Source organism: Puma concolor, chromosome F2 (assembly GCF_028749965.1).
Source record: "Puma concolor isolate L17-30 chromosome F2, mPumCon1.1.hap2, whole genome shotgun sequence".
Classification (NCBI taxonomy): Eukaryota; Metazoa; Chordata; class Mammalia; order Carnivora; family Felidae; genus Puma; species Puma concolor.
In genome coordinates this window covers 4949706-4974176 of record NC_141684.1, presented here as the reverse complement: position 1 = coordinate 4974176, position 24471 = coordinate 4949706, and the positions used below count along the sequence as shown (strand labels likewise).

General features: G+C 45.4%; 1 protein-coding gene and 1 non-coding gene across 4 annotated transcripts in view; one reads left to right on the top strand and one right to left on the bottom strand.

Moving 5' to 3' along the window:
• FAM135B (family with sequence similarity 135 member B) overlaps positions 1-24471 on the bottom strand; it is a 282778-nt gene that overhangs the window by 227036 nt on the left and 31271 nt on the right. The gene's annotated exons all lie outside the window — the stretch shown is intronic.
• LOC112859814 (U6 spliceosomal RNA) lies at positions 14917-15023 on the top strand. Its single transcript, XR_003223548.1, has one exon. It is a non-coding gene; the product is annotated as a U6 spliceosomal RNA (small nuclear RNA).

Below are 24471 nucleotides of genomic sequence, written 5' to 3'. Positions count from 1 at the left end.
GGAGACTCTGATGGGGAGAAGTACAAAGTGAGAACAGTGAGGCAAGAGACAGGAAATAGTGTGCTGTATGTGGACAGCAAAGGGCGGAGGGCACACGCGGGGCATGTGTCTTTGTGGGTGCACACGGAATATGCCACAATAAAATTAGGTATGATTTTTCCAGTGATGAAGGGCCAATGAAGAACAAACACAATTTGCTGTCTACCTATTTTATTTCAGGAATTGTGTAAGCTACTTCATATACACTTAATCCTCATCAAAAAAAGACTGTTATATAGCAGGAATCTCTATTTCATAGATGATGAAATTCATGCCCAGCAAGGTGAGGTGGCAGAGAGTCACATGGTGAGAAAATGGCAAATGCCCAAGCGGGTGACCTTTCCTCTCAGCCACACAGTTGACCAGTGCTTTAAGAATTCACTTCAGCAAGAAGAGAGAGAATATGTCTGCTGGAGAGGAAGAGATATTAGGTTGGGACACCCATTATGAGCTGTTGCAATAATCCATGGCAGAAAGGATGAAGTCTGGCTCTAGGCACTGTTACCAGAAATCAACCATACCTGGAAACGAAGCAGGTGCAGAGAGGGGAACAGGTGCAGACGATGCAAAGGCACCCCCTTGGGGAAGTAGGCTATGAGGAGACAATACCTTCTCTGCTTGTACCCCGTCACCAAATCAAAGTATCAGCAAAGCCGCCCTTGGGACTCTTTGCTCTAACTGCGGGCACACATTCTAAGCTTAGATAAGCTTTAGTCACAAGGACGAAATATTATTAGTTTAGCTGTGTTTCAGCTCCAGCTCTCACTATGAATCATGTGTGCATGAATCATAATCACCGCTCTTCATATTTTAGAAGCAAATGTACAATTTTTCTTACCCAAGGAAAAAAATTAATTGCTGTCTAAATATGAATCTAATGTTGTTTCTGAAGCTCTTGGATTTATTCAATTCTGAGCCTTCGTTTTCTTTGGGAGTAAAAATAATCAGGAAAGCTTAAAAAAAAGAGAGGCGACATATGGAGTGTCTGCCCTGCCCATGACTCTGCTCTATGCTTTTCAAAGTCAAGGTAGATGTGAGTGTTCCCATTTCATAGATGAGGAACCTGAAACTTACATAAGCAATCTATTGGCCCTGGATAACACAGCTAGTAACAAAGAGAACCTTGGGGCTCCAATTAAGGTGAGTTAGATGCCAAATCTCATGCTTCTGATGCTCCCTCCCTGTCTTACAGGTGAAAGCGTGAAAAAATGGTATCAGAGTGACTCCACGTTACGGTGCCTTTTTGAACATTCAAAACTGTCCGCACCGTGGCTATAACATTTGCTGTCTACCATCATCTTAGGACACTGTCTTAGCAGTTAGGAGGCTAACTATCTCTGAACCTGTCAGAGCTCGGTATGAACTGGGGACACCAACCAAACCTGGTTCTTCGGTAATATGCAATGCATGGTTCAAGTAAGTGGGGGGTCTACACCTGTAAAGTGGAACCACTGAACGGTGGCACCAGACTGGGGCCCTCTCAGCTCCAGGACAAGCCCCAAGCAGTCTCACTGCCTGCCTCCAACCACAAGGCTGGGGCAGCACATCCCGCTCTTCCCCCTGGAGCTTCTGATCTTCCCAGTCTGAAGCCAGGCGCCAGGGTCCACACTCGGCATCCCACTGACGCCTCTTAACCACTTGGCAAGCTTAGAGTATTACCTTCATTGGATGAGGTGTGCTGTTTTACTACATGGTGTCAGCGCTGTATTCAAATACCATAATAATACTATTATATTACTTATTAAATGCAAGAACAAATAGTAAATACTATTTTTAGAATACAGTAACGATATCCAAAAATAGTTCATGTATAAAGTTTTGGAAGTTTTCACGTATTTTCAACTATACTGTGTCAAGTTTCCCTGAGAATTAAATAAATAAATCCCACAAATGAACCAAAACACATATTTGAAGGCCACCAACTGCCCTCTGGTCTGCTCTCAAAACAATCTTTCTAAATTGCAGCTTTGCTCCTGTCACTCCTTTGTTTAAAAACAAAGTTTCTAGGGGCGCCTGGGTGGCTCAGTTGGTTAAGCATCCGACTTCGGCTCAGGTCACGATCTCACTGTCCGTGAGTTCGAGCCCCGCGTCGGGCTCTGTGCTGACAGCTCAGAGCCTGGAGCCTGTTTCCGATTCTGTGTCTCCCTCTCTCTCCGACCCTCCCCCGTTCATGCTCTGTCTCTCTCTGTCTCAAAAATAAATAAACGTTAAAAATAAAAATAATAATAAATAAATAAATAAAAACAAAGTTTCTGTTGAGCGTCCAACCGTGATCTCACGGTTCGTGGGTAAAAGCCCCATATTGGGCTCTGTGCTGACAGCTCTGAGCCTGGAGCCTGCTTCGGATTCTGTGTCTCCCTCTCTCTCTGCACTTCCCCTGCTTGCTCTCTCTTTCTCTCTCTCTCTCAAAAATAAATAAACATTAAAAAAAAAAAAAAAAACAAGGGGAGACTTCAAATCTGATCCCCAGTGGAACTGGAGTAAGCCACTCCAGTCATCAGCTGCAGGCCGGGGCTCTGGATTCAGCAGATATTTCAAAACCACCTCGTTAGCTCTGCCATGCTGCCCAGAGCTATCTCAACCTCCTAATATCCTGCATTCCCTGGCCTTGGGGCCACAGCATCTGTGACAATCTATGTGCCCTACTGGCCTGCGGGGGGCGGGGTTGGAGTGGTCCCACTTTGAAACAACCATTAAAGTGCCACTAAAGGGTACATTCAGAGCCCTCCACCTTTGCACACGGAGCATTTACTTCCAGGCTTATCTTAGATGTGACAGTTGGGCCCTGGAGAGGGTCACCATGGAACTAAGCAGTGTCCCCGGTGATTTGATGATGAGAAAACCTGGATTCACAAGAAGAGAAGTCCATGGGGCGCAATGTGGCAGGAACATGTATCTACCTCTGGGCACTTTTGCCATTTCCCTGGAAAACCCCCCCGCACTGTCCTTCCCGCCACATGTGGTCAGGGTGAAATCAGGGGAGCCTCGGCAGCGCGTCGTGGAGAAATGGCTCACTCCACACAAACGCTGGCGGAAATGTATCCATCTGAGCTGGACAGCAGGGATTAAAGTGCCTGCCGGTTCTGCCAGTGAACACCACGCCTGAGTCCGGGCTTCTGTGAAATACAGGGCAGTCCGGTCTGTGCTCCCAGCACATCCCCCTGCGTCAAAGACCGAGACACAGGAGCGGATCTGGGCTTCATAAACAATTCTATGAACAAAGTGGCAACGAGAACGCAAAGGCACACCACTGGGCTTATCTCTGGGCGAGGCTGTCTGTAAAGGTGAGCGTGCCCAGGCTGGGATGGGCACAATGGGACTATGCTCTTGTATTTTGCTGGTACCACCAGGTTGGAAAACCACAGCAGTCTCCAAATGGAAACCTGGCAACCATGTGTCCACCGTGAACAGAAAATCCTTACGTAGCATGTCAACCTAGGTGGGCATATTCCATTCAGACTGATTTGGCCATCAGATCTGATTAGAATGTGACTTTTTAAGCATTGTGAGAAGGGCAGGGAACTGTCTTGAAGTTAAACAAGCTGCTGACAATTTTTAAGGGCTAGGCAACCTTGGAAAATTCCTTTAATCTTTCAAGTCTTAGTTTCTTGCTCTGTGAAATAGAGGTGGGAACCTGCTCATAGGGTTTTCATGAGAATACCATTTGGCCACATGTCTGCCATGGTGTCTGCTCACTGCAGCTGCTCGAGAGAATGGCAGTCTCCTTCCCTTTGCCTTTGGACGGCTGAGTGCTGAATATCAGCACTGGCAAACGGGACGATACAGAGTGGAAGAAAGTCCAAGTGCCTTGGCTCTCTTTTGCATGGCCTCTCATCTGACCTCAACTAACCTCTGCTCTCGTGTCCTCTAATGGCCAATACTGAGCCCCCATTGCCAGTGGGTCTGTGATGAGCTGCTACTTATGACGAGAATGTGTATGTTTCCCAGGAGTTTAGAAATGGGGAGAAGGGTAATATTTAGTAATGATATTGGTAGAGAATATAGGAATATCTATAGGAATACAGAAAAAGAGAGAAGAATATAGGAATCTGACAAACTTGAGTCAAAATCCCAGCTCTTGCAGGCGCCTGGGTGGCTGAGTCAGTTAAGTATCTGACTTCAGCTCAGGTCATGAACTCATGGTTTGTGGGTTCGAGCCCCGTGTCAGGCTCTGGGCTGACAGCTCGGAGCCTGGAGCCTGCTTTGGATTCTGTGTTTCCCTCTCTTTTTGCCCCCTAGCTCATAATCAATCAATCTCTCTCTCTCTCTCTCTCTCAAAAATAAGTAAAATAAGCATTTTTTTTAAACTCCCAGCTCTGACACTTGCTAGCTGGAGAACCCACAGCAAGTGGAACTGCCTCCATTTCCTGGGCTATAAAGCAAAAATAAGACCCACCATACAGCAGCCTAAGCCGAAGGGAAGATCTGCCTCACAGGGCACCAGGAGGAAACAATGCCCTCCTGCACCCCAAGTGCCAGCCAGCATGCCTGACTTATCAGCCCAAATACTCTCACACAAGCACGGTACTCATGAATCCCTGATATTGTCATCAGTATTATTCTGAAAAGCAATGAAACTGGGCAGTACGGTTGCTGTGCTCAGGCTGAATTCACCTGTTCTCAGAACCTCTTGATTTGACAAAAGAACGTATTTGTGTGTCAGTCCGCTCACCTGTGAAAAACATCGCAAGTACAAAAACAGTCATCTTCTTTGTCTGGGAAATCTGCTCATTTTAATTAATCTAAAAGGTTTCTAGCAATTCGTGTTTGCTAAGCACTTTGACATCCTAAGAATAAGAGGCAATTTAAATGCAAAGTTTTACTATAACATCTTTTTATGATTATTACTCAAGGGGCTCTCAAGTGAAAAGGCATTCCTAGAATTCCCAGTCTCTCACTTAGGCGACAGCACTACACCATCTAGTTGAGGGTCAGGGTCCTGTGGACTCCCTCTGCTTCCTTAGCAAGAATGTGGAGTAAAGCTGGAAAATATAGCGGAAGACAGGAAAAAGAAACGGAATTTGAGTGCCTTCGAATATCAGCTAAGTCAAGTTCAAGTTCACTTTGCACTCCTTTTATTGACTCACTGTTTCCTATTTATATGGCTTTTACCATGAAGGCAGGGGGCCATGCCTATAAAAGACTATAGTCTTTTGGCCCAAAAGACCAGAGGACAGAATTCAGGACAACGTCAACGTCTGTGAAGGGAGGCAGAAATCTACGAGGGAAAGAAACAGAGAAGGGAACCACACAGTCTGTACATATTTTCTGTCCAAATCCCAGGCTGAACCTCAAACTATGCCTGCATAGAGCAGACTCCAAGAAGCCTAACTAAAGATAAAATAACTACCCAAGATTTAAACTCCTGCCCAAAAGGCAGAGATTGCAATCTGAGTTTAAGCAAGTTAACTGCCCACTACAACAAAGAAGGCAACAAGTGACGACAGGAACACTAACACTCATCGGAAGAAAATTATAGAATCTTGAGTCTCCACAGCACAACATTCACAATATCCAGGAAAGAGTCCAAAGTGAGTTTAACAGGACAACAAACAGGAAAATGTGACCTATTCTTAAAAAAAAAAAAAAAAAAGGATAATCAATGGAGACTGACCCCAAGATGACACAGATACCGGAATTAGCAAACATTATGACTAAACTCAATGACATAAAGGAAAATATGCTCGCAATCAATGAAAATTAGCTATGTATGAAAATGAATACTACTTGGCAATGAGAAAGAATGAAATCTGGCCATTTGTAGCAACACTGATGGTACTGGAGAGTGTTATGCTAAGTGAAATAAGTCACACAGAGAAAGACAGATACCATATGTTTCACTCATAATGTGGATCTTGAGAAACTTAACAGAAGACCATGGGAGAGGGGAAGGAAAAAAAAGTTACAGAGAGGGAAGGAGGCAAACCATAAGAGACTCTTAAATATTGAGAACAAATTGAGGGCTGACGGGGGGTGGGAAAGAGGGGGAAATGGGTGATGGACATTGAGGAGGGCACCTGTTGGGATGGGCACAGGGTGTTGTATGGAAACCAATTTGACAATAAATTACATTTTAAAAAAAGAAAGAAATCCTAAAAAAAAGAAAAGAAAAGAAAATGAGGCTTGCATGTCCCCTACTTGAAATGAAAAAAAAAAAAGTAAAGAATCCTAAAAGGTTGGACAGTTTACGTCTCACAAAAATATTAGCTTTTGAAATATCTCAGAAAAAAGTATAGACAGATTAGCTGCAGGAGGTTGGGGACTCAGTATAATAACTAATTAATTCATCAATTAATTAACTCAACAGATAATTACTGCACGCATGCAGGTTCCATCCAGGAATACTTCTAGAACTGGTTCTAACAAGTTCCCAGCTTTCTTGAAACTTCTGTTCTATATTTACCAAGATTATCATTGTTTTGTGTTAGATAATTAGTTCACATCATATAATTGACAACTGAAACTATTTCATGTGGGTCTTTCAAACCTTATGTCATGCATCCCGTCCTACCTGCTCCTCGAAGCCCTCACTCATTGATCTAAGTATCCAGAGGATGCCTCTCCATGTGCACTGTGCATGTGTGTGTGCCTATGTGCACGTGTCAATTTATATGTGCGTGTGTGCATACAGAGAGATAGAAAAAATAGTAAAATTCTGAATCATGGTAAGTGGCCTGAATTTAATAAATAAAACAGAAGACAGAATGCCTGGGGTAAGGGGTGGCTGATTTTCTTATCTCCTTCTATGATTCTACAATATGGGATTTGTATTTTATCTTGGGCTGTTAGGAATCATTAAAGTCACTAAAGTAGCAGGAACTGCCCTAAGTGATGGAACATCCTCACCTTGTGCATTTTTTACATAGAATCATGGCTGCTCTAATATTCCATGACATTTTCACTTTCTTTTGAATCTTCTTCCCACCACCAATAAAAAGGAAAGCCTCTGAGCACTGAGGTCATGGCTTTTCTTCCTGGACCTTATGTCTAGCCTGTGCCTGGCACAGAGTAGCCCTATGCAAATACTGGTCTGGCTGCTTAAGGAAATGTAGCAACTACAAAAACCAAGCTTCCTGGGGGCTGTATTTTACTCCTTGGCATTTCATGTCTTTCAGTGGGATGACCTTCTTCCCCTATAATAGCCAGGGAGACTAGGTGGGTGAGACAGGAGAGGTCACTGTGCAAACAGGTTAACAGTGACAGATGTGACTTCTGTTCAATAACCGGTACCTGAAAAAACAAGTAGGTCATCACATTATCTTGACTCAGGACATCTCTCACCAGACCATTAGCCTTCAGAAAACACAGATCTCAATTAACTTTCATGGAAATTAAATTACTCCTGCCCATTTGAAGGCCTTCATTTATCCACAGGGAGCTTTACCAAGCAAAGTTTCCAGAGCATGTATCTGTGGAAATCTTTGTTGAGGGCCGGCACAAAGACGGTATTCTTCCAGGTCACAAAGTTCCTCCACGTGAATGCCCAATTGTTATTTCATAATGGTCCCGTGTGGTCAGTATGAGGGAACTCTACAGCACACAGAGCAATAAATGAAGCTTTGGGGTTAAGTAACTAATTACACATGATGCCATCAGGGATGAGCCCAAAGCCTATGCTCGCTCCTCCACACTGTGTGGTGTCCATGGTCCTCAGCACATCACAGGCAACAGTCTCACCTTGAGCCCTAAAGGAAATGCTGCACACAAACCCAGGTACCATTAAAGGGAGGCATCACATGGAGAGAGGGAGCACTCCGGGCTTCCCTTTGACTGCAGGTTATCAAGAGGTCCTTCAGATTCTGTGAGGAGGGTGATGCACGTTGCCAAAAAGAGAGAGAACCTGTTTTTTGGTTCAAGCTCTCTAGTGCAGAGACTGTCCAGGTACTGCACAGCCACTCTCTGATTTCATCCTTGCCCAAGTGCACATTACTGTGCCCGGCCGTAGTGCTTCTCAAAGAATGGCATGGACCCCCAAGCACACCAGCTGAAGGGGAGACAGGACCTCTCCAGAAACCCTGTATGCACGATTGTCTGCTACGTGCCACACATTGTTCCAGGATCTGTGGGAACGGAACTAGAAACTTGATCCTGACTTCATGCAGCTTAGACTGTAGTGGGGTGACCAACCATACTTGGGTCAAAGAAAGGAACTAGCAGTTATTTAAAAAGCCCACTGGAGGGGCGCCTGGGTGGCGCAGTCGGTTAAGCGTCCGACTTCAGCCAGGTCATGATCTCGCGGTCCGTGAGTTCGAGCCCCGCATCGGGCTCTGGGCTGATGGCTCAGAGCCTGGAGCCTGTTTCCGATTCTGTGTCTCCCTCTCTCTCTGCCCCTCCCACGTTCATGCTCTGTCTCTCTCTGTCCCAAAAATAAAAATAAACGTTGAAAAAATAAAAAATTAAAAAAAATAAAATAAAAAGCCCACTGCCTGCCACACATTGTGGGAGGAAATTAATGATGCAGTTTCATTAATTTAACAGTTCTCTAAAGTGGGCCGTAGAGCCCACTTTTCAGACGCAGCAGGTGAGATTCAAGGAAGGCAAGTCACTTGGACAAACTCACCTAGCACTTCTGTGTCAGGCCTATGATTCAACTTCAAGACTGTCTACCTCCAAAGTCTATGCTCTTTCCCTTCCACTTCTGCCTAAAACTCAGTGATAATAAAAAGTGTGATGGAGATACAAATAGCTTTGCAATCACACACACACACACACACACACACACACACACACACACACACACACGTACACGTTGATTTGAAAGGTGAGAGATGAGAAAGGGCTTCAGAGGAGAGGTGACGAGGGAGGAAGCATTGATGTACACAGAGATTATGCACAGATGGACAAGGGGCAGACAGAATCACGGGTGGAGGCAGAACACGGACGGCAGCGAGGAGGCATGAGAGCACGTGACACACGAGAAGAAACTCAGCTCCATCATCAATGGCCCGTTGAGCCCACGTTAGGAGGTTTGGATTCATCCTGTGCACCATGGTGAGCCACTGAAATGGTTTAACTGGAGGAGCGATACAATTTGGTTTCTGTTTTTTGTTTTTTTTAGAAGAAAGATTATCTGCTAGCAGTGCGAAGGAAGGATGAGAGGGAAACACAGAGAAGGAAGGAGGTCAGGTGAATCCTGTAGTAATGAAACAAAAAAGGGGTACAAGCCTGAAACTATCATACTTGAGGGAACCAAGAAATGGATTAATATGCAGGAGGTAAAACCTTGCAAGACTTGGTAAAACTAGCTGCAGGTAGGGAGTGAAGGACACGAAATTCAAAGAGCCATCCTGTGTGGATGAGGCGGGTGTGCTAAGCACCTGCACATAAGGCCCCTCCCTGAACAGCAGCTGTCAGTCCTGACCCCCACCATGACCATCGTCACTACTATGGGATGGGTCCACCTAGCGCCAGGACTCAGGAGACACTCTGGATAATTTAATAGCTCTAGGAGGTAGGCTGTAGAGCCCACTGGTTTTGGCTTGGCCTTTCCAGGCTCTGGTGTGGGTTATGTCCCTTTCCTCTCACAGCTCCAAGCCCACCTCTTCGTGCTCCGTTAGCTGGAGCTGGGAATCTGCAAACCACATTACCTTGCCTTACATGTAGGCTGACTTACCATCGGATGCTGCCAAAGGAAGGTGCCAGAGGGCAAATGGACAGAAGCAAAGAGGGGAGATGGCCTTCGTTCATGTTTTCAATTCCAGTCCGTGCAGCCCTAGCCACGGTGCACGGCTCCGCCTCAGACATCGATTTCCTCTGGCACCCCTCACCCCTTCCCTTCAGAGCCACCGCCAACGTGGATTGTGTTTCCCTGTCACTCAAAGTATCACCTCCAGTGAGCCCACCCCAGAGGACCGAGCTACAGCTTTGCAGCAGGCCCTCCTTAAAGGCCGCTGCTTTCCCTGGAGGTCTCAGCTCTTAAATTCTGGTGGCTCCAATTCCTCCTTTTGGTTCCCCCGCCTTGGCAATTATTGCCTCTTGTAGCATCGTTAATCAATATGTCATCAATAATCGTAATTATTCGTGATTAATCACGGAGTCAGCCCAATCTTCTTGCTCTGCCGACCTTCCAATGCTGACACAATCAACTCCCTATACCAAAAAGCTCTGCTTGAAAACACTACTGATGATTCTGCTTTTCTAATGCGGCCTCAAGAACCACTTTCCTTGGTAGAAGTCATCCAAGAAAACACACCCACAAAGATGGGTTTGCTTGTGCCTCTGGAGTTGAATAAGTGCTGAGCTCCATGTTGGTGAAAACTGGGACACTAATAATCACACCAAGTGGTATGATGATTAATTCGTTTATTGCCTTCTTGGGAGGCAGCGCCTGTTCCAGCAAGGGGCTTGAGGACCACGTGGCTGCTGAATGTGGCTAGAGTTAAGGACACTGGGTGGGATGGACACTTCTCACCGCGCTGGAGTGACAACAAGGAGAAAGCAAGATCTGGGCTTCAATCGGCCATGTCAACTCTACCCATCAGAGAACAAACAAGACTGTTTCTGTGGCAGCTTTAAGAGAAGCCACAGAACAGACAAGGCTACAAATCAAAACCCTGTCTTATTTATGCAGGTTGCACAATTACGAGTGAAGTTGAAGCTGCACACTCATCCAGTCTCTTCTGTGAAGGTCAGGCCATTAACTGGGAAGGAGGGGGACACTGACACCTCGAATGGGGGCACTAGGTTGGGTTCAGACCAAAGTGGGAATCTTCACTCCTTCACCATCGGTACTGTGATTATGTAAAGAACATAAGACATTGCACTTAACACAGCCCAACACGCCATATGCTTATTGCTTTTTTTTAAAATATGTATTTATTTCTTGGGAGAGCACAAGTGAGGGAGGGACAGAGAGAGAGAGAGGGAACAGGATCTGAAGTGGGCTCTGGGCTGATGGGCTGACAGCAGAGAGCATGACGTGGGGCTCAAACTCACAAACCACAAGATTCTGACCTGAGCTGAAGCCAGATGCTCAACCAACTGAGCCACCCAGGGACCCCTGCTTATTGCTTTTTTATACTTTTCCCCACTAGCAAACAAACTTCATGGGAGCAAGGGATTTTTTGTCTATTTGTTGCTTTATTCATTACCTAAAACAATGCCTTCACAGAACAGACACTGAATAAACAATTATTGAACAAAAGAGAGAGACAGAAGAAGCCTGGGAGGTAGGGGGCAGTAAGAGGGTAGAAAAGGAGAGTGCTGAAGAATTGTATATATTTATACACAGAGGTATAGACTGGAGCCAGTTAGTTGAAGATTTTGCATATGAAGTTGGATAAATGAGTGTGTATGCAGTAGGCAAAGGATGGAAAAGAGTGCTTAGCTGTCTCCTCCCTACCATTCTACAGATGAGAAAGTAGATGGCTCAAAATATTATAGGACTTGTCCAAGGTGCGCTGCACAAGCAAGATTAGAATTCAGGTTTTCTGAGTCTGAGTCTAGTCTCGACTTTAAAAATAATCAAGTTTAGGGGCACCTGGGTGGCTCAGCAGATTAAGCATCTGACTCTTGATTTCTGCTCAGGAGCCCCATGTCAGGCTCTACGCTGACAGTGTGGAGCCTGCTTGGGATTCTCTCTGTCCCTCTCTCTCTGCCCCTCCTTTTCTCTGTCTCTGAAATTAAATAAATATTTTTTTTTTAATGTCAAATGACTCTATGTATCTGGGACTTGGGTTCTACCTTTCAGACCTAAAACTGATATATTTTTTTACTACATTATCTCCAAATAACCTCCACCACCAAACACGAAGCAAAATAAAACAAAGCCAAAGGAGAGAGAGAGAGGGAGAGGGAGAGGGAGAGGGAGAGGGAGAGGGAGAGGGAGGAAGAGAAGCAATGAAAAGAATTCTGGAAGGTGGCCAGAACATTATGCCAGGCACTCCACAGAACGCAGAATGTAAAAAAGTAATAGATCTTCAATTCACCAAGTCCCCTGAGTGATGAATTCCAGGCAAACCATATTGTGTCAAAGAGCCTTGCTGTGCAGGGGAGTTCCTGCTCCCGGGGGAAGGGCTGGTGCTCTATAGCTGGGTCTGTAATTCGATTAGAAAAGAACAGCAATGGAGTTTGGGAAATGGATCGATTTTAATGCAATGCCCCTGACGGATCAGAAAGGACTAGACAATGATTCTCGGGAGAGCATGCCTGCATCACCTCATGGTTTACCTGGAGGACAGTTTACCTTTAATTAAGTTAGTGGATTGCAGCCGGATGGCAGCTTCTGATGAGGCCGGACCCATCCTAAGGCTTGCGTGAGGCCGAATGTAACAACTCCATGAGGTCCTACCCCCAGACACAACTGTGTTTGTGGAGGTGTGTGAGGTGGGGACACAGGGGCCATGATCGATTTCAATGCCGGTAGTGAAAGGCTCATTTCTCATGGCATCTGTGTGAAGGGGGTCTCCGACCCCAAATAACAGAACAGGAAACTAATGTTCCCAAACTAGTAAGTGATTTGGACCGAATTTAAAATCTAGTCTATCTAACTCTAATAAACTTGTTTGTTTTTTAACTAGGTCCTACTGGTTCCAAAGAAGTTCTCCAAAACGAGCCAGGAAATGTGAATTCACTTCATTAAGTCAGCTATATGTGTGCACTGAAGTGTCCGGGCCTTTCGCTGCAAGGAACAAAAACAGGAAATAAGCAAACAAAGAGACATCGTGTGATCTTCTAAAATCTTACGTCGAACCTGGAAGGCAGAACTCAAACAAATTAAGCTTCTAATTAGTCAATGCAAGACATCTTCATTTTCAAAACTGTCATTTATCACATTAATTCAGTCGGCAAGCATTTACTAAGCACTGACTTTGGGAGAAGCAGGGCTCGAGGCACTGAGGACAGAAAGGTGGACACAACTGATACAGATAACCTGAAACCCTCTGTTGGGGGATGAGACAGCAACAGCAATAAAAGGACAGCAACGAGGACATGTGCCACCTGTCACATGATATCCAGGTGACCTGAAGACACAGGGCAAGGGGACAGTGTGCTAGGTGTCCATATTCACGGGCGAGCACTCAGTACCACACATGAGGGTGGTCCCTGGGTGTCCCTCCCATCATCCTACCCCTATCTGCTAATCATGTCCCCTCCAAGAATCCGCTTTATTGAGCTGATCAGGGTAGAGCTAATCTAAGGGTGAAATCAGAAGCAGGGAAACTACAGAATTAACAGCAGCACTCCTGAAGGAGAGCAGAGGATGAAAACTCCTGGGGGTGGGTGTCAGGATGGTTTGGGGAAGGAAGCAGGACTCCGAGAGAAGGTGCTCAGGAGACCATACTGTCGGCATGGGGATTCCAGAGATGGGCAGAGAGAGGAGGTGAGGACTTATTTAAGTAAGCCACAAACACAACGTGAGGCTTGAACTCACAACCCAGAGATGAAGAGTCTCATGCTCTACTGGCTGAGCCAGGCAGGTGCCCCAAGAACATGAGGATCTTATGTATTTATTTCCAGGAGAGAGACAAGGCGCGAGCAGGGGAGGGGCAGAGAGAGAGGGAGGCACAGAATCCGAAGCAGCCTCCAGACTCCAAGCTGTCAGCACAGAGCCTGATGCAGGGATCCAACTGATAAACCACGAGATTAATGAGGGAGCGCGAGGCAAGCTGAGGGCAAAGTACAAGCTAGCACCCACTCCCTCCCAGGTGGGACGTGTATGATATTCCTTGGTCACTCCCAGCTACCCCAAAACAGGAAAGGACAAAAAAACATAGAAGAGTCTCTACCAGTTTACAAGAAAAAGGCAATGCCACCAATAGCCTAAAGTCCAGGAACTCCCTGGACTCTTAACCTTTAATGCTCTTTCCTAGAGGGAAAAACAACCTTAGCCTGACAATAGCTAGACCTTCAGTATCCTGGGAGTCTTCTTTAGCATATGAAAGTCTCCTTGGCAACTTCCCTTTTGACTTTACCTCCCCCAAGTCCACGGTATATAGCCAGTTACACTTCACAACCCCAGGGCAACTCTTCCTGCCCAGGGGTCCTGTTCCTATGCTTTAATAAAATCACCTTTTTGCACCAAAGATGTCTTCAAGAATTCTTTCTTGGCTGTCAGCTCCAAAACCCGTGAACCCCACCATTGCGTGAACCTCATCAAGATCATGACCTGAGCCAAAATCAAGATTTGGACGCTTAACCGATTGAGTCACCCAGGCACCCCAGACATGAGGGTTTTACAGATGACTTCCTGTTCTACCAGAGAGAACCCTTTTCCCAAAACCCATTTTTGTTTGGAGAGCTTGTCTCATATTTCAATTTCTTCCATTTTGTTGTTGGTATCGTCCTGTTTCTTTCCAAAAGCAATCTGTTTACTGTAAATGCATTGGAGACCACATGAGGCCCCAGTTAACTCACAGGACAAAACTGCTACCTGAGTGTCTGCTACATGCCAACCATTGAGGACTTCGGCCGAACAAAAATTCAGTCTGATGGTGAGAAGCATTCACAGGCTAGTCATAGGAATAACCACTGCGCTGGGCTGTACTGACTGGGGTGAAGGCCAAGCACAGCGGCTGAGGGTACCTTGCTGGGATAGTAGGTGTGATCCCAGGGACAGGAAGGGCCCATGGCTGACCCGATTCAGGCTGGAATATAAACTGCATTTAAGGGGCGCTGGGTGCCTCAGTCAGTTAAGCGTCCGACTTCGGCTCAGGTCATGATCTCGCGGCTCGTGAGTTCGAGCCCCGCGTCGGGCTCTGCTCTGACAGCTCGGAGCCTGGAGGCTGTGATGGATTCTGTGTCTCCCTCTCTCTCTCTACCCCTTCTCTGCTCATGCTCTGTCTCTCTCTCGGTGTCTCAAAAATAAATAAACATATAAGAAAAATTAAAACTGCATTTAAACAGAAAAGGTGGTGCTATTTTTAAAAGAGATTATCAGTGCTCGCTTCGGCAGCACATATACTAAAATTGGAACGATACAGAGAAGATTAGCATGGCCCCTGCGCAAGGATGACACGCAAATTCGTAAAAGAGATTATCACTTTGTAGGCATAAAACTCACAAAAACAAAATGAATTCTATCATACTACAACCCGCAATTTCTTACTTCGTCCACCCAGTCCACTTCTGGAGATGACCGCTGCAGGCTGCAGATTACAGAGAAGGAATGAGAGACCAGGGAGGTTAAATGTGACCACTGCCAAGAGACAGGTAACATTAGCCCTCATCTTCCGGATGGAAATCCTTTACATCTACATAAAGTGCGACGATCTTCCCTGCACTCCTGACAACCTTACACTCTCCTCATTTCACTACAGAAGAATCTGATTCCTGAGAGGGCAAGTGTTTTTTTCTAAGGCAATTAAGAAAGCAGAGCTATGCCTGGAACTCCTGTGTCCTGACTCCATGGCCCGGGGTGACTGCTGAGCTCATCCAAACAGGTGGCAGAAGAGAACAAGTCCACTCAGGCAACAGAAAGGAAGGTGATCGCAGGAGAGCTCCTTTTAAGTCCACAGCTTTGAAGATGGAAAATAATGCTTTTGAGAAAGCCTTTGTGACAAGTGGCCTGAGTGGACAAGTCACTGAGTTGGGCAAGGTTCTCTTCAAGGGCCTATTCTTCCAGCCAGGAAATGGGCTGAGCTACGGTCAAGTGGATCACTGGAAGACAGCCGTGTCTGTGTCCACCTTTCCCTTCATCCATCACGTGGAAAATAACTGTCCTCAGTGTCTCCCTGGAATGGTGGCTTTTTAGGGATTTATAGTCTTAGTGCCACTGACAGGGGTTACAAAACGGTGGTCAAATTCTAGCATCTTCCCCTGAACAGGACTAGGGAGTTTATCCCTCTGAACTACCTCATTAAACAGAGGAAGAAACTAAGGTCAAACATATTATAAAACTGTCTTGAATTTACAAAGCAAATAGTGCAGAACTCAGACAAATACTAGGGTCCGACTACTTGCCTTCTTCCTTTGTCAGTCAACACGTAACAATAAAAAAGGGAGGCGGAAGGATCCTCGTAGCCATAGATTTAGTTTAAGCTCACTCTGATGCTGGGGATCAGCAGGGGTGGGGAAAGCTCATTGCGTGTACCTACTGTGTGCAAGGTACTCAGCTACATGCACCATATTTGTGTTCTCCACAAGACTGAAGTTTCCCTGAAAACAAGAACTCTGTCCAGCATTCCTCACCTTAGTATTATCAGCCCTCAGCCCAGGGCTTGGCACGTGGTAGGCATTCAACCAACATGTTGAGTAAAGGGATGATCTCACTTGAACCTTAAGGAACCAGATGGGTCCTGAGTTATATAAATGAGAGAGTGGAGCCCTAACTTCACCGAATGATTTGCCCAATCCATTCAGGGTGCCAATGTGGGAACTAGGAGTAAGTGTGTGTGACCTTCAGAAAGGAAGTCTTTGGTAGCTCTACTTTAATGCAGAAGTGATTGCTTTGAATCCAGAAAACACAGTTGTTGGTACACAGGTCCTTTTGAAGTGCCATGGAGGTTAACTCTGTCCCCAGGCAGTTATGCTGGTTCTGTCTGTTTGCTCAGCAAATTCTCTGACCACAGATGGAGACATGTAAACAGCCATGTGCCTCAGTCCACACGGCTATCACAGACTTCAAATTCACTGATGTCCAGAGTAATCAGGTTGTCATATTCTATAAATTCCAAGTAGTTGAGCTGACTGCATCTCTTAATAAGTTTCAGCCAGCCTTGTGAAATTAAGTATAACATATAGCTGAAATAATAAATTATCAAAATATACAGTTGAAATAAAATACAGTTGATAATAAAAATAATAATGGCATAATAATGATTACTAAGTGCCAGAGCTTTACAGTTCTAAGAGCTTTAAGTGTATCATCTTATTTAATCCTCACACCAAAACTAAAAGGTAGGTTGTCATCATTGCTATAATAATTCCCCCATTTTACAGATGAGGAAACTGAGGAAGAGAGAAATATTTAAGTCCGACATACCCACTACTTCTAAATTCTGACTCTGCTTCTGTCTTGTCTGGCATTATTCTCCCTGCAAATGGATGGGTAGGTGGGTAGATAGGCAGATGGCTATGTGAGTGGATGGGTGGATGAATGGGTGAGTGGATGGGTGGATGGATGAGTGGGTACATGGGTGCATGGTTGGGTGGGTAGATGGGTAGATGTGTGGATGGGTGGATGAATGGGTGGGTGGATGGGTGGGTGGGTGGATAGATGTATGGATGGGTGAATAAAAGAATGGAAAGAGACAGGAGACAACAAGACAGTGTCACTGCTATGGTATCCAAGTTGATCCATCATTCACAGAGTGGATAACTGTTGTGTAGGCTGAGTCATGCTGGAATCGATGCCGAGGCCAAGAATGGTGGTTATGAATTCAGATACACCCATCCGTATGCAGGCTCCACAACTTCCAGGCTGTTTGCCCTTGGCGTGACTTCTCTGAGCCTCAATTCTTACCCCTACGAAATGGGGGGAATGAATGATCTACTCAGAAGAGCATGTAAGGATCAAATATCATGCTGGCACGTGGTAGGTGCTCTGTAAAGGTATACTGAAAGAATAAATAGATGAGTCAACAACATGATGGCATCCCACACATGATAGGGATCTGAATTAAAGCCAGGATTCTGTGGGTCTCCCTTATGTTATGGTTTGAGCTACAAAATCCCCCAAATGCTACAACACCGTGAAAATCTCCAGATTTATATTTTAAACCCTCATGCATATCATTGGACATGTAGCCAAAATGCTTTGGCTTCTCTCACATTCGAGTCATCAGAATAAACTAACTGCTAATTGAGATCCACCATGCCAGGTAATCTTCCTAATCCTTTGTGTCTTTGAACTGCAGATTTACACTTTGCCAAAAACAAGTCCATTTCTAAAGCGGGTAAAGGGATCTGGGAGAAAGCATTTTCATGGAGAGACTACGAGATTGGGACAGGTGTTTGCTTCTTTGTGTCTATTCCTTCATTTAACCCCTGCACCCAGCCTAGGGAGAAGGCATTGGACAGTGCTTCCATGGGAAGCCTGCCCTCAAGGTCATGGGACTTTTGAGAGGTGGGTTTATCTGGATCTCTTATGAGCAGTCCCACCACCTCCTATGTAAGAATTAGGCACCCGGTTGGAAAAGGCAAATCATTTTAAAGTTTTCATAGCCTTCATCTTCACTAGAATATACACCAAAAGATGGCTTCCCCACATTCTCTTGAAGCTCTTTAGAAGCACATTCTTCCCCATCAAAGGGAAGATGAAAAGGACGTTCATGTTGTAAGAGTAAAAGCAAAGAACCCAGGTTATGCCCCACATAGATCAGTACTTAGTGACATGAAGGGGAGCTGAGTGGTGTAGCCCAGCCACACTCCCTTCCTCAAATCATCCCCTATTTCTCTTATCGCCTACACGGAAAGATGAAACAAATGAATGGCCAGGAAACTCATTCCGGGGAACTTTGGGGAGAATGAAACTGGGACACAAAGAAGATGTAAAGAGAAAAATAAAAGGAACACTAAGAAAACTTTAATGTAGAATGTAAAACACAGAGTAATAAAAGAGTAGCCAAAATGTCTCCAGAAAAGAGAGGGGATTGCAACCAAGGGTCGCACTAGATCTTGGAAGACTGGCCAGGAGCCAGATAAAAGAGAAAAGGCACAGGATATGTATGTGCAAATAGGAGGGAGGCAGGCAAACAGTGAGAAGCCAGAGGCATGTCCATCATGGTGCACAAGACAGCCATGGGATGCAGAAGGCTACAGCATCTGAGCAGACGATGGTCCGCACTGCGTGCCACACCAGGCTGTTAGCATACCATCATCCAGGCCAGATGTTCTCGAAGTATGATGCATCAACCAACTTCCTCAGCATCACCCGGAGACAGTCATTGAAAATTCAGATCCTAAGCCCTTTCCAATGTGTTAAGGGCTGAGTTGTGTCCCCCTGCTATGGAATGAATGTTTGTGCCCCCCCCCCCCCCCGCCAAAATGCATATGTTGAAACTTAATCCCAATGTGATGATGGTATTTGCAGGTGGGGCCTTTGGGAGAGCCTTGGTTTGGATGAGGTCATAGGGGTGGAGTCCCCAAGATGGGATGCGTGCCCTTTTAATAGGATGAAGAACCCACAGTTCCTTCTCCATGGAGGGTACAATGAGGAGTCAGCCACGTGCAATTCAGAAGATGACTCCCTCCAGAACCTGACCACACTGACACCATGACCTTGGACTTCCGGCCTCCAGAACTGTGAGAAATAAATTTCTCTTGTTGATGGCATTTTGACCCCTCTGACTTAGACCCCTTAGATTCATGTTAAAGCCTTAACCTCCAGTACTGCAGAGTAATTGGAGATAGAGCCTCCAAAGAGGCGATTAAGTGAAAATGAGGCCATTAGGGTGTGCCCTAATCCAATCTGATGGGTGTCCTTATAAAAAGAAGAAATGTGGATGCACAAAGAAACACAAGGACTACAGTACACAGAGGAAAGACCACATGAACGCCCAGGAAGAAGGCGACCACCTACAAGTCAGGAAGCCTTGGAAGAAACCAACCCTGCTGACAACCGAACTTGGACTTTATCTTCCAGAACTGCAAGAAAATAAATGCCTGTCATTGAAACCACCTGGTGTGGGATTTTGTTATGACTTCTCTAGGAAACTAATACATGGGGCCTAACGAGTCAACACGGCAAAAGGCAAAACCAGCCCTAGTACCACCCAGGCCCCAGGTGACTCTCACACTAACTCAGGGACCTTCCCCCAAGCGCCCGGGGGCCAGCAAAGAGTGTGAAGCAGGGATCTGATACTCATTTCTCCTTTTATAAAGACCTTCATCATCCGTTGTGCTTTACAGTGTTCACAACAATGGCCAATTATACATTCTCATGAGCATATTATGGCTTTCTTATTATAGGATTCCACACAGAACTGTAAGCTCAGTGCCTGTGGAGCCCATGCCTTTTTCTGTTTACCTTTGAAAACTCGGCAGTTAGCACCGTGGCAGCCTATCACATGGAGGAACCTAATATTTACTGCATGAATACATGAAGGGATGCACAAGTGGATGCAGGGGGACGGGAGTCGGAGAGGCAGATTGGAGGAGGGAGGATGGAGATCTGAGGCAAGATAGCAGAATCTTAGATGAGATAATCCACATGAGGGGATGATGGCCTGAACTATAATGGTCAAGGTCAGTGGCAGGGGGTGGGGGAGGGGAGGAAGAGAATCAAAAGATTCTGGAAAAGTTTCCTGGATATGGGAGAGGGTAGACATGCCCAGAGAATTTCATGCTTCCTTCCTGGCAACAAACCTAATACAAATCTGGCCTACCTCCTGTCTGTGTAAATAAAACTTTATTGGAACACAATCACAGCCATTCATTTAGATATTGTCTACGGCCGCTTTCTCGTTACAAGAGCAGAGTTGAGTAGTTGCAACAGAGACCATATGGCCTGGGAAACCTACAATATTTACTGTCTAGCCATTTACAGAAAATGTTTGCTGACCCCTGACTTAGGGGCTCTTTTAATTCGCTGCTGTCTTAGGAATTACACAGAGTTCAGAGAGAGTAGCGAATGATTTTCCTGCCAGTACATGGCTAATTTAAGGAGAGAAAAAGTGAAATGTGGGATTTCTGACTTGCAAAACTGCCAGCACGTACTGGTGGTCACAAGCACATGAGTGCAGAAATTCCTTACACAGATAAGCCCAGGCAAATACAAGGAAGTCTTGGCTTCTGATCTACCCAGTCCCCCAGAAATCTGCTGAGAGCAGAAGGAAATGGGGAAAGGTATGACCACAGTGGCTCTGAGGTTCTGTGATGAACAATGACAGGGACTCGGCAAAAAGAGTAGCCGATGGAACAAACACAGGAAGACCTTACAGCTCTCGAGCTTTTTGTCATCAACATCAGCAGGATCCAAAAGTACCCGTTTCGGGGCATTAAGGGAATTGGTTGATTTTGTTCCAGAGCTACTTCTCACAACTGCCAAAATGCTGTAAGGGGAAAAAGCCAGATAAACAAGGTAGAAACAGCAGTGGGGAGCTGGCAAGAAGGGAGGCACAAGGATGGGGACAGTTGTAAACCTCCAAGACTGCAGGATCCAGAAATCAGAAAGTTGAAAAGCACTTCAGAAAATCTTCCAATTTCCTTCCCTGTCTGCGGCCAGAAAGTGCTAACCTCAGATTATCAACAACCATGAAGACCGTTAATGCCTGATCAACCATCTCCTTAAGGACTGGGGTGATCCTGAGAAAACAGACTGTGTTGATATAATATTCAAATGTGGGAAACAGTGATATATAGCCAGGCTTACCCTATCCCATCCTCTTCAAGGACAACCCCATCTTGAACCTCAGCTCTGCACAGACTCAGACTCATGTCCCGACGGAGTAGGGCTCAGATCCTGCAGAGGGGCTCCCTGCATCCTCCAGCCAAAGCTCTAGTATGCACAAAGCTCAGGTTTTCCTGTCTCCTTTCCCAGCCTACTGCGAAGGGAACTGGAGAACTAATCACCAGACTTTCTTTCCCAAAAGTCTGTAAGAGTCATGTAAGCATCATGACTGGATATAAGCATGGGTCCAGGACGCCTTGGATTCGATCCCAGGTGACCTAAGGGAGTTACTTCATATCCCAGGGCTAGTTCCTTCAGCTGTAAAATGAATATAATAACAGCACCTCCCTCCTGAGTTTGTTATGAGGATTTACTGATTTAATAGATGCAAAAACACTTTGAATGAGCTGGGCTCAGAGTGAGCGCCCTATGAGTAAGAATCGCTTCACCTGTAGGCAAAGCCCACCGCGAGTGGGGCAGTGCGCTAAGCCCTCTCCTGTATTATCACACACACTGCTGACAGCACTCTCTGACACAGAGGCGCCCCCTACATTTCTCAGGTGAGGACACTGAGGTGCAGATAAGGGACATGACTTGTTCAGAGGCACACAGCTAGTAAGCAGTGGAGCCAGGAATAGGAGATTCCGTGGACTGTCTGGCTTTGAAGCCCATGCGTTTGATAACCCAGTGCCATATTGATATCCCCAAGACATCCACAGTCCCAGGAGCTGAAACCTTCCTTCCAAGCCTGAAATACAAAGTCTAGAAGGTAAAACACAGCCCCCTGGATGTGGAGGAGAGCAAAAAACATAGCAAAAGTCCTGGAGCTGGAGCACACCAACAGGGTATTATCCCAACAGAGTATTAGCCCATTACACCAACATGGCAGATGCTATGGGCTGTCCAAACCAAGAGCTACTCACTCCCGGTCTCCTCCTCTTTTGCTGGTCTCTGACTATAAAGGGTAGGGGAAGAGAAGACATTCCCTCTTGTTAAAATAGCCACATAATCCTGCTTTGGCTCATGAAATAAAAGGAGAAATATTCTGGGAGGTTTCTGGCAAGATTTTTTGGTCATTGTTAAAAAGAGACACACAGGGAAGAGAATGTCTGTGGCTGCAACCCCCTCTCCTTCTTCCTTGAACGGAGATGTGATGTTTGGAGCTGTGGTCATCATATCGTAACTAAGAGGCAACAAGTCAAATAGCTAAGGATTGTAAAGAAGCACTTAATTTGGAAAACAGAGTGGATCCTTTTTTACAAGTATTGGAAAAAAAGGTCAGGAACTGATCACCTCCAGGCTTGTTAAATAAATAACAGTTGAAGCCACCATGAGTCAAATCTTGTACTTAGAGATGACAGTCATCTTGGCTGACACTCCAAGGCAGCTCAGAGCTACAGGGGTATTAAGTATTTACCATGAACCTGGAAGTGGTCCAGGTGCAGGGAACAGGTCGTTGCTCCTCAAGGACACACTCACCCTTTGGGATATCAGGTCTCGTTCGTAAAAAAGGAAATAAAACCAGAAGTCCAAAAAGGTCTGTTTCAGTCTGGAAATTTCATGCCCTTTGGTAAGAAGGAACTACTGAAAAGGATTTGAGTAGTAGTGTGACATGATAAAGGCAGAGTATGCACATAATTACCAGAAAAAAAAAAAACAAACAAACAGTTAAAGATGGCCTCAGGACTGACATGTGACTCACTCTTGGTTTCTGAATTCAACTTAAGGCATACAAATGAAGCGTTAACAAGTATCCCATTTCTACCAGGTTACAGTATTTGGGCTCCTTACAAGGTTTCTAGCACATACCTCAGTTCTTCCTGATGACAACCCTATGGAATTAGTAGGATTACTCTAATGAACAAAAGATAAAGCTCAGTCCTCAAATGTCTAAGTCACTCCAGGGCCTCACAGCCCACTGCAACTATGTTGGGATCTAAACTCCCTCTATGGCCATGGTCACAGTGACCCTGTCCCCTGATTCTTCTCAAAACCAGCACATACTCAAAAATGCTGTTCTTCCTCCATTGTATTCAACCCACCAGTGTGGGGAAAGAGTCGCTCATAGCCACCCACCTAGAGCAGCGTGACTCACGTGGCCACCATTCTTCTCAAATGACACTGATACCATTATCAAGCTGCGGGTCTCATCTCAGAAACGTGAGTCAACTTCGTGGTTGGCTTGATAGGTACAAAAAATAACAATAATGATTACTAAATATCTCCACCCATCCAATGGAACTACTTCAAGGAACAAATGTACATATACTTTAATTCTCTTCTTTCCCCTCCGCTGATCTCCACTTTATCACATCCTGAAGGTCGTTTGGGGACAGCACATTTTGTTCCATGGCTCTTTGCATTTATTTTTGTTCCTGGAGCTCTGCAGAATGCTTTCCTATTTGGTAGAGCAAGTCACATCCAAGTTCTTTCAAGGATTCAAGAGGGTGGGGATTAAGGCCCCAGTGTTCTGCCATAAACTAAGTCATCTCCAAGAGAGGCAGTCTTACTGCTGAGCACATATTTGCAATGAGTCAGGAAAGAACTATAGAGCTGAGGGTCCCTAACCGTCCTCCTGAGAGCCCTTGGGCTAGAATGGGTGCCCCAGGGCACAGGGGAGAGGTGGACTGGGTGAAAGCCACGGCAAGGAGTGAGGCTCTGGAACCACCCCCAACCCATGATTCAATCCAAGTGGTGTTTCTTTCTGTCTTTCAATATAGGGAGTTTTTGTTCGATTTAATTTGAAAACAGGGAGTTGGTGCCTTTTTATGAGAAAAGGTAAAGAAAATGCTGAGGAATTATCCATCTATCAAGGACCAGCCTGAGATACAAAGAAGCAAGGCGGTTCAAGGTCTGGATGAGGGTCTAGATTAAGACAGAAAATAGTCGTAATCTTGATAATAACAGCAGATAATAGTAATAACAACAACAAGATCCAACATTTACTGGGCATTTAAATACAGCAAGTTTTGTACTATATGCTTAAACTGTACTATCTAACTTAATTTGCTCTACACTTTTATGAGGTAAGTACCTGCCACCTATTTTTCAGGCAAGAAGACAGGCTCAGAGAGCACTCATTCTGCATCAGATATTATTTGACTGTCAAAACCGTGGGCCAGCCACCAGTAGATAATAAAAATGGAGGCATAAGGTGGGCACCC